Raw genomic sequence first — 11,640 nt, forward strand, 5'->3', positions numbered from 1 at the left:
ATATAGAAACTCGGAAGAAGGAAGAGGAGAATGAAAGAGAAGAAGACCCACATAGGAAGTTGGTTGTTTTCCTTCTTCTCTCTATAATTGAAGCCAAACAGGAATATGAGTTCTAGTACTAAGGCAATCTCCCATAGGACCATTTCCGGTGACATGAAAAAGCGACTTGTCAAAATCGTCAAAAAGAATATATAAAATTCCATGGAGATCTCCTCCGAGATAAAAAAAGAAGAAAAGAAAAAGGAACAACAGACGCAAATCACCACTAAAATGGCTATGTCCGGTTCATGCACATGATTCCCCACGAAAAGAGAAGACGAACTGAGCATAAAGGAATAGAGCGTCATGAGCTTGGAAAAGCGCGTTCTTGCTTTAAAAATAAAGTAAAAGGCGGACGCCCCACCCATGAACATAGGGATTTGTTTTATTATCCCAAGGGTCTCCGTCTGAAGTATCTCGGAGAGGATATGAATGATCAAATAGCAAAAAGAAATGAATAGAATTGCAGAAACGTATTTGATGACCATATTATTTTTTTTTACTATATGAAATCCACACTTTGACACCTAAGATTCCGTAACGAGTAGATACTTCCGCGGAAGCATAATCGATTTTCTGGTTAAATACATTACGAGATGTTTTTCCATACTTTCCGCATTCAGTTCTAGCTATTTCTGCGCCTTCAGATCGACCTGAACAACATATACGGATCCCCTCTACCCCTTTTTTCATTACTAATGGAATATCCTTTACTATTCTACTAAAAATGGAACGAAATGATCTTGTTTTCTTTCTCAGTTGAAAAGAGATGTCTTGAGCAATCAAAGAAGCACTTTGATAAACAGATTTGATCTTGACCGACTCAATTAAGGTATTAGTGTTTGTTCTATTAGACAACAAAGATCGCATTTTTATAACTTCGTTCAAATAATAGTTGTACCCGTACGGAATTCTTCTGTTTCTCGGTATGATCTCTATCATCATCTCTATTCCCTTTATCCATTCTCCTATCCTACCTAGGTCTATGAATTTCTCTATCAATTCCATTACCTTATCCTTACCCATGAGGTTCCAACATTTGATCCTTAATTTGCCTAGGAGTTTTTCCCGGGCATCCTCCAAAATAATGGGATTATACATCCCAACTCTATCCCTTGGAAATAAAAAGGTAGCACCGAAGAAAGGAAAAAGCGAGATGGTGGTTTTTGTTGTTCCCGCGAAGCGAAGATCATTCGCCAAGCGAATGAAGTGGGTCAACCTCTTTTTGGCTTCGGCCAAACACTTTTTCTCGCTGGTCGAGCTTTCTACAAAAAAAGCGATGCGAGAACGTATTCTCTTATCTAAGCTTCTTCCCTGCGCATTCGCTCCCCCCATCGTAGATGGTTCAGCCACGCCCGGTGTCACGAAATGATTGAGAACTACGACGGGGTCGAAATGAATTTTGTTCTTTCTATTCAATAAGTATTGCATTACCGAATAATTCAAGGAGGGGCGCACTGCAGGGAGGGTCCTTTTAAATAGATGACCCGCCGGGCCGTCGGAGCGGGACTTCTTGGGGAAAAAGAACTTAAAAAACTTCGTTTTTCTGAAGGAGTCGTCATTTTCTATCAGGAACGCTATGTCATTTACAACCCCGGCGTATTTCGGATGCTTGAAGGCCCCGCTGACCCGAAGTGATTTAGAAAGATTCTTCTTTATCGATGGTGATCGGTCATGGTATCCATAGCGTTGCTTCTTTTTCGGCCAAATCCTAATTTCGTTTTGCTTCCCCCCTATCGCTAGGGCGTCGAGCCTGATCGGCTCGACTCTTTTCCCTGCCCTCCGGCCTCTCACTTCGTTTCGTTCTTCTTCTGTATTGTAGCTGGAATGAAGACACCCGATCGGCCCGACTTTCCCAAATGCCCACCACCGGTCCTTCACCTTTCCGGGTCTGGATTTTGCGCGTCGTTTCAGTCGTCGTGGTCGACGGGGAAGAAAGAAATGAATGAATGTTCTTTTGGGAAAATGTATAAGAATACACCTACCGAGACGGAAGCCAAAGGTGAGTCTCGCAGGTGGACGTATCGAACCGAAATAAGATCTCAGATTTACATCTTTATACACTAATTTACCATAATAATAAATAGAGTCAATGGTGACTCCGCCGTGGGAATAGCCGCTTCTTTCTTGCTTGATAGAGGGGCTTCCATTCACCAACGCAGACAACAAGTGCTCTCCGAACCGTGCTGGATAGTCACCCATCACACGGCTCTCAAACCCAACCTGTGGTGAATCCCGGGAGACAAGGTCAAAGCGCTTGATCCTTTGCCCCATACTTTGAGATGCTTCTCCCCGCCGATCAAGCAGCGACGCTGCTCGTGATAGGCTTTGCTTTAAGCCGCTATCGTTCGGTTCGAATAAATAAGTCAAGTCCCCTCCGGTCGGTTCGCTCAGGTGGTCTTCCCTTATCTTCTCTAACGTTCAGAGTAGTTCTGGTTTAAAAAAGGAGCACCGGCCGAGCGCCCTGAATGAATAAGAAATGGACAGCAAAGGGAATCAATGATTCTTATTCAACCGAGTTGAAGTTAGCAACATGTCGATTACACACCGGAGGTTGGTAAGAACTGAGGGACAATGCCCCCCTAACCTAAGTGGGCCTACCAGCGAAACAACTGGTACTGGGTCGGGGGTGGGGGGTTGGTTTCGTGCAAGGCCTTCGCAGCAGGAAGAGGCAGTTGTCATTTGAAAGGAAAGGCCCTTTGTATAGGGTTCCAAACCTGCGCACCCTGATTCAAAATTTCTATGTTATTAGTAAAGCCTAAACTTATTGAAAACTAAAGCGCTAACGCTATAATAATTATAAAAATAGCAACCTTTCGCCTTATAAAACAAAACAAGTTTACTTACTAAAAAAAAAAGAAAGCGGCAACAAGCACCTTCTTTCTCACTTTCTCAAAGTCGCTTCTTGCTTTAGAAAGATTGCAGCGTTAGCGCTTCTTGACTAATAACATCATAGAAAGAGTCAAGGCTCCTCTCCTTTTCTACGAATCTACAACTCTCTTTACTGAGCGAGACTCCATCCGTATCCCTACTAGTGGTTTTATTGAACATTTTCCATTTTATCATTTGTTTGACAGCCTAAACTAGGCTCCATTTTAGATAGGTTTTCGGTCTTAATAAAAAAAAGGTCAGGGGCGCGTCGGAACGGTCGGTGGCTGCTTAGTCTCATCCGAGAGTCTAATCTCTTTGTACTTCTTTTTTAAAATAAAAAAGAAGGGGGTCGATTTAGGCTCCTTCCCTTCCACTGCATAGCTGCGCTAGCAGGTACTATGAGCCCTCTGTCCCACGCATCTAACCAGCTCGCGTGGTTCACCGGTTCCACCGAAAACTCTCATTTGTTGAAGCGGAGCATAGTGCGCTTTAGGCGCCGAGCGAGAAACGTCTCTTTCTTCTTTCGTTTCGGTTTATTCACTGATCTGAAACTTAGCACTAGTTTTCTTATTGATTCCAGGGGCGGCGGCTTTCTTGAATGAAGTCTATCCGAACCGAATTAGCACTTCTCAGATCAGGCTAGGCCTCTCCAGCGGAGCTGGGCGCGGGGCCCTGGATGCGCTAGTGATCGGCACATAGGGGGTGGTAGCCTGGCTTTCTCGGCCTGGTATCCTGCACCTCGCGTTCATGATATCCACATTCAACTGCGCCCCGGAGACACGGTCGAAGCACGCCCGCCCAGTGTGCTTCTTTCACGACATGCTCTGGTCCCGGGTGTCTTCAAGTGGTCTTCTAGCGTTAGAAGAAGTCGTGTCCGTCCCGGACATCTGCCTTGTACTTTGAAAGGCCTCCCAACCCAAGCTTTTTTATTCAACATATATATAGGACAAACTGAAGGAAAAGACTGACCCATTCGGTGACTTTCGAGGTCGCCCTCACTGAACCGACTTGAATCTGAACTACGATTCAGATCGAGTCTTACCGAAATCGGATTTCCTTTTCGTGCCATATGCGCTTAGACTTTATTTACTTATTCCCCTTTTTTCTTCCCGGTTTAATATTTGTTCTCGAAAGTCTTCGTTTCCGTGTAGAAGCAAACTCTTCAAATTGTTGACCAACCTTTCCTTCCATGATAGAGGCAAGAACACTCTCAGGCCAGGCCTTACTCTAACCAACCTCACACCACTCCATCTTTTACACCGATGTATCGTACTCTCTCGACCAGGTCATCATAAGAAAATACTGCGGAATCTTTCCGAAGTGAGAGAAGGAGGGAAGGCGCGCTACAACTAACATAACAGCCAGCTGAAAAACGCTAGCTAGCTAGGCTAGCGCGCAATGGCTTTCTCTGAGAGGGGCTCGCTTCTTCAAGCCCCGCCCAACCTATACAAGGTGCTGCTCGCTTTCTCTCAGCCACCGGTGGCTTATGTAGTGGTCGGCATTCCTACGTGCTCCTCTTTGCCCCCTACTTAAGAATCCAAAGGTCACCTTTGGCTGTTGTCTTGACGCTTTGGTTACGAAAGTCGTCGGGGTCTAGGTTTGTGGATGGATTTAGTCAGCGAAAGTCCCTCAAACTCAATCAATATCAACAACATGTCGTGACCGGTTAGGCTTGGTTGATTTTGTCAGAAAAGAAAGTAGGTTTCGGGGGTGGGTTCATTGATTAGTACACCTCCGGTGCTGATAAGGTCGGGACCGTGGTCGTCCGTCTCCGGTTTGCCGGCCGATAAGATCTCTGAGATTGACCAGCCAGCTGGGTTGGTTTGGCTATTCCTTTCTATTGAAAAGAAGGAGTCAGCTGTCTGCGCGAGTCATCTTCTTCTAGGCTCCGCTGGACGACACGGCATTCTCGTTTAAATAGAGGCCGGCCGCACTTGTGATGGTTCCCAAAGATCCAATATATATATGACCACTTAGGTCTACGTTGCCACGATATTGTTCTATGGAAGCGGGCGGGCTGTTAGAAGTTCGGCCCGGTTTTTTTTGTGTCGTAGGGGACCTTTTTAACGCATATTCAGTCGTACCGGCATGGCCCCACTGATTTGTTTTCGATCGGAGCATCAAGCAGCGCAACCCGGTTCTACTTGACTAAGCCCCGTGCTCGTCCAAGGAGGGAGTTTGCTTTACCCAACCCCCTTTTTGATAACAAGGCAGAAACCCCCGACATTAGTTTCGAATGAAGAATAAAGAGTGCCCTGCCCCAGCAAGCACCTACTCTTATCAAAATGAAAAGCGTGACTTTACTAAACAAGCAAGAAAGGCTCTTTACTAATAACATAGAATCCCGCTTGTTGCTTTCTCCGCATGCTTGAGCGCATTAATAGAATACATATATATATATATAAAATAAAAGGCTTTACTTGAGTTTTCAATAAGGTAGGTTTCTTACTTAGTGCTTGTGCTAAGGAGCGCTAACGAGCAAGAAAGGGCCCCTTACTCTAAGATAGGCTAAGGTTTGAAGACGCTCGACCAACAACGTAAAGGAAGGGGTGATGTTAGAGTAAGGAGTTTAGGCTTTCGCGCAGCTCAATCCCTTGCTTTGTTCTATAGTAAGGGACCTTTTCAATAAGGCTCGCGTAGGGGCGCTCACGTTTTTTGGCTTACCTAAAATCTTCGATTTTTAAGTTGGTAAAGACCCATCCCTTGTTTCAGTCAGAATGAGTCCCCGGGACCCCGGGACATTGGCTTCCGCCAACAGTGGACTATTAAGGATCGCATCCCGCGCATATTCTACATTATAGCCAGCAACTGATTCAGCTTCCGCTTCTGGGAGATCAAACGGAGCTCGATTTGTTTCTGCTAGACGAGAAATGAAGAACATAACCAATACAGGGAACAAGGGAATACCGGACCATATCTGCTTTTGCGCCATGACAATCTCACTCGAATTACGGGGACCTACACATATTAGTACAGTAGACCGGGGTACCCGGCCAGAACCACACGTGCAAGTTTCCCTGCATGTGGCTCGTCCGCGCTTTCCGAGGCGCAGCCTGTGACTCAGCATGGGTTCCAGGGAAGGGGGCGTCACACTTTCGTGTTTAGAGCATTGTCCGAGTGAATAGGCAGCGCCTACCAAGCAAAGCTTTCTTGAGGAGGCTGGGCTGGTTCCCTTTCGGCGCCCGCATTTTCTTTCTATTTTGGGGCAAGGCAAGCCCCAGGAAAGTATAGGTTGGCTCCCAGCTCCATCTCGGCCGGCATCCAGCTCTCGAGGGGGTGGAGTCCTGGAGCGAACTACTCATTGCTGTCTTGCCCCAACCCAAGGCCGTTAAGGTTGGTGAGGAGCATTGTTTTTAGGGGGGGAAGCGTGGTTGACAAGCCACTTCGAGGAAGCGACTGGAGTGCTTTCATCAAATGATGCATATCATATGGGCTGAGCCATTCCCATCCAAAGTGGTGGCCCGATTCGGCCTGGCCTGGTCGGGAAGAGATTCACATAGAGACTTTTGCTATCCGGGAATCTCTTTCTATGTTAGCTAGCGGGGGCGGGCTTTCCTATGATAGTCCCGCTGCGGCCTCTGTTGGTGGGCCGTCACGTCTCATCTTGACTTGGCTATACTTGTATGTAGCCAGCCATGTTAGCTTCACATGAGAGCCCTTTTTTGAAAGGCTAAAAAAAGGCACTCATCAGTCAGCCCCTCCCCTTTCCTATTCAGCTTTGCCGCCTATTAAGAGAATAGGTCCCGTTCAGCCCGCCTTTATTCATCTATACCAGCTGCCACGCACGACCCAATAGGAACGATTTAAGCGCCCCTCTCTAGATAAGAAGCAGAACGCGCCATCACCTACAGCCCTTTCCTCTGCCGGGGACTTCCACGAAATGAAAACGGGCGGCATCGTCGTATGCTCGACATTGGTTGCCCTGGTCCCGGAGCACTCCTATGGCCGATCTGTCACCCAACCCACTAAAAAACAAATAGGCTTGACCCCGTCCCGTTTGGCCTTATGGCATGGCTTAGTCAGTTATTCTCGCAGTTCAGATAAGATTCGGACCGCCACTTCTCTGAAAGCATGGTTCTTGCCTTCCTCTTTCCTCCCCCCTTGGAGCTCGTCCATTCGTTGGGTGATCCCTTGCTCTCACGTTCGAGTGTTTGCTCGTCGTTTAGGCCGGTGAGTGAGAATTCTGCTCATTGCAGTCACCTCCGGGGTTCTTCGCACCTGGATAGTACCAGGACCCTTGTGCCCCGGCCCTTGATCAGATAAATCCGCCCGTCCTATGACCAAAAACGAAAAATGAGCCTTGCGACGAGACGCGGACATTCCCCATGCTGCGGTTCCCTCCGGTCCGTTCCCGGGTTGGGTTAGGGGAACATCCGAGCGATTGCCTTCGCGGATCCAAACGCGCTCACAAGGCGCACAATAAGAATAAGACCAATAGAGACTTCATAAGAGACCATTTGAGCTGCAGATCGTAATGCTCCTAGAAAGGCATATTTCGAATATAGAGGAGTTAAAGTTCCCAACAATCAACGAATGGATCATAACCTTCTTTGAACCGTACGAGCGCGTCCTCTGTCACCCCCCCACCGCGCTTACGGCTCTATACCCCAACCCAACTTGCTCTGGCCCCTTACCTTAAGCCTCCCTTTCTATTCCTCGGTAAGCGGCATGATGAACCAAAAGGGGAGCATGAGGGGGGGGGCGGTATCCGCTTTTGACTGATAGAAAGCATCTATCTTTTGTCCCTCCTGACCGAACCCGAAAAGAATCACTTTATGCCACTTTGTACACTTTAGTGTAGGCACCTTCTTGAAACGTGCCAAGCTGTGGAAGAGAGGTGCCAGGGGAATCAATGCTCTCAGCTGAAACAGGGCTTGAAGCCTTCGAAAAACCTTTCTGCTCTTTTCTTCCTATCGAGTGGCGTCAACCGGACTTCAAAATGGAATAGCTGATCGAGCTCTTTGGTACGCGGCTTTTAAATTGAGCTGTTCTTGCTACTCCCATAAACTAAATAAATTGGGTGGGTAGGATAAGGACTATTATCATACAGCTCTTTTTCTTGCTCTTCCGGTGCCCTTTTATTATATTATATCTTGGCTCGTTGCGCCTGTTTGACCAATGAGAGTCCAGACTGGAGCTCATCTGATTCATTCTTCCGTTTACTCATTCGTCAGTATCGTCAAAAGCAGCTGAACTCAATCCCGATGGCTACCATTACAGTGTCGATTGGCATTCCGCTTCTAAAAAGTTTAGATATACAAAAGATGTGACCATGATTCTATCTTGGTGAGAGTGGCGTGACTTGAAGCTGCACGGAGACCATTTCCTTTTCTTGCTCTCGTGCTGGATGTCATCTCGGCATATCGGTCGGTTTAAGATGAATCCGGGGGAGGGAGAAATCCTCCATTGGCCATTGACCTTTGATTCTCTTCTCTGAACTTAACTTAGGCTAAGATTGAGTTGAATCCGCCTCTCTTCCTCCTCAGCTCGAGTTTCTGTTGCTCTTGAAGCCCTTTCTTTCCGGCTTCCTTGAGTCAGCTCGGTAGCTAGTCTAGTAAAATAGCCTTTCTTCTCTTCCCTTAACTTAATAGGGGTTGCTCCTTCTTCTCGTCCACTCGGGAATGAAGCCTTACCCTTCGCTACTAACCTGTTAAATGGAGTTGAGCTGGCTACAAAATCCATTGCTTCAGTGATGGTTGCTTCCTCAAATCAAAGATGGGTGGCAGGGTCTTGAGAAAGAGTCCACTGCTGTCCAGTCATAGTCAGTAGGAGCTACTCCGGCTCAGCTCGATCCAATTTCAAAATGGCACTCCGGCCTTGTAGTACCTCGCTATCCTCTGTTGGTAAGTAGCCATTCTGAACTGAGCTTGCTTTCTTAACTCTAAAATTAGGTCGAAGTTGGTCCTCAACTCTTCTTCGTTGGAACCCAAATTTGGAAAAGTTCTGTTAGGTTCTTAGTAGCAGTCGGCGACCTTTTCTTCTTTTACTTCACATAGCTTTTCGTCTCCTTGATAGCTGGAAGTTCTCCAAAAGTATGAAAAGCTGGAGGACTTTGTACCAGCCATTCCAGTGTGGTTGAATTTTGTTCAACAGCCCAAGGAATGTTCGCCTTTGTTATGTTATTTCCACTGCTTGAAGTGATTGTTACGACCACGAAGAAACGACGAATCCCAACTACGGATATATAAGAGCCAAAACTACTAAGGGCATTCCATCCAGCGTAAGCATCTGGATAATCTGGAATGCGACGTGGCATACCCGAAAGCCCTAAGAAATGCATGGGAAAGAGGGTCAGATTCACCCCGAAAAAAGTGATCCAAAAATGGATTTGACCTAAAGTTTCAGGGTATGTCCGACCAAAGATTTTACCCACCCAATAGTGAAATCCTGCAAATAAAGCAAAAACGGCTCCCATAGAAAGTACATAATGGAAATGTGCTACCACATAATAAGTATCATGTAGAGCAATGTCTAGCCCAGAATTAGCCGGGACTATTCCAGTGAGTCCTCCTATGGTGAATAAAAAGATGAACCCTACAGCAAATAACATGGGTGTTTTGTATTGTATCGAGCCCCCCCACATGGTAGCGATCCAACTAAAGATTTTGATTCCTGTGGGGACAGCTATGATCATGGTAGCTGCGGTGAAGTAGGCACGGGTATCAACGTCTAAGCCCACAGTAAACATATGATGAGCCCAAACAAGAAATCCAAGAACACCTATACTGATCATGGCATAAACCATGCCTAGATACCCGAAGACCGGTTTTCCCGAAAAAGTCGAAACGATATGACTTATGATACCGGATCCAGGCAGAATGGGAATATACACCTCTGGATGACCGAAGAACCGAAAGAGATGCTGGTATAATATGGGGTCCCCCCCTCCTGCGGGATCAGAAAAGGTTGTATTAAAGTTTCGATCGGTTAATAACATTGTAATAGCCCCTGCCAGTACCGGAAGTGATAATAAGAGTGGGAATGCTGTTACTGGAACGGACCACACAAATAGGGGTGATCTATGCATAGTCATTCCAGGTCCACGCATGTTGGAGATAGTTGTTATAAAATTTATAGAACCTAAAATGGATGAAACACCAGATAGATGAAGACTAGAAATTGCTGAATCAACTGCTCCTCCAGAATGGCTGGTAATACCACTTAAGGGCGGATAGACCGTCCACCCAGTGCCGCTACCCACTTCTACTAAGGCTGAGCTTAATAGGAGAAAGAGACTTGGTGGCAACAACCAGAATGAAATATTATTTAATCGTGGAAATGCCATGTCAGGTGCACCTATCAGAATCGGAACAGACCAATTACCAGATCCACCTATCATCGCCGGCATAACCATAAAAAAGATCATTAAAAAAGCGTGAGCCGTTATTAAAACATTATAAAGTTGATGATTCCCACCAAGAATTTGATCGCCGGGTCGTGCTAATTCCATACGAATCAATACTGAGAAGCATGTGCCCATCACTCCAGCAATGGCACCGAAGATGAGATATAGAGTCCCTATATCCTTGTGGTTGGTGGAGAACAGCCATCGGACCGGATTTGTCATAAAATGGAGAATCTTTCGTTTCCTTCCTTATCAGAGAGGGGCCCCTTCTTAGCTTAGGGAGCGGGGCTTTTTTCTTGAAAAAGGGGGAGTGAGAGGGTAAGGAAAGAGGGGTGGGGAAGGCACTAAAAAAAAAGGGAAAGCCCTCACTTTATTGATGGGAAATTTGGATCCCCTTTTCCTCTCAACCCCTCCCCCCAGGTTCAGGAGAGGGTCAACGCAAGGATCTTACTTCGAAGCAATCTCTGGAGTTTTCCCTTATCCGAACGGGTCTTGCAAGAAAAGATGATTTCATATTGAGCTCCAAATATACGCTATTGGGATAGGATGGTTCCCACTAGCTCTCCCCCCTAAGAACCGCACGTGCGAGTTCCCCCGCATACGGCTCAAGTGGCGAAGGTTTGAAGACGCTCGGCCAACAACGTAAAGGAAGGGGGCGCGAAAGCCTACTTTAGAGAAAGGCTAACGACGCGCATCCGCTGGGAGAGGAACGAATCCTTCGCACTTGGTAAGCGCTTCGCTGTAGCCAAGCTTACAGCTAGCCTATCGCCTAGAGCCAAGCTTCGACCGCGACTGCTCGTCGCTTCTGGGCGCCTTATTCCGTCACCCGAGATCCAAGTCAGCACCGGCAAAGATCTCTTGATTCCTCCCTTACTATTATCACATGCGGGCCGCGACAAGCTACCTGTCGCCTATCTCACCCCCTTTCTTTTCTTATTGCGAGACCTAGATCATTTACTGTCTGGCGATAAAGAAGAGAGGCCAGGCCACATTCTCGTCGGCGATACAAACATCGTCTCCAAGAATGGCATACCTAGTAAAGCGCTGTCCTGGGTACACCTTTTCTGCACAATAAAACATCACTAAGTGATGTGTTAAAGTGAAGAGAGGCCAAGAAGACAGAAAGCCAAGAGGTTGTCCTACTCTAAAGAATACGACACCTCGAACTGAGCGAAGAAAGGTACTTCAAAGATAGATCTGCTGAAGATTGCATCTAAACAATCTCCAACAGACTTACCAAAGAAAGTTCTAATAAGGTTAGTCTTCAGACTTAGGGGCCACCTATCGGTGGCAGACTTCAAGTCAAAAGAATAAACCTTACTGAAACCTTTTCATCTATCCAACGAACGATCGGAGCTGATTCAAAGTTCCATCCATTGGAATAG

Source organism: Arachis ipaensis, chromosome B8 (genome assembly GCF_059453495.1).
Source record: "Arachis ipaensis isolate K30076 ecotype BB chromosome B8, ASM5945349v1, whole genome shotgun sequence".
Lineage (NCBI taxonomy): Eukaryota > Viridiplantae > Streptophyta > Magnoliopsida > Fabales > Fabaceae > Arachis > Arachis ipaensis.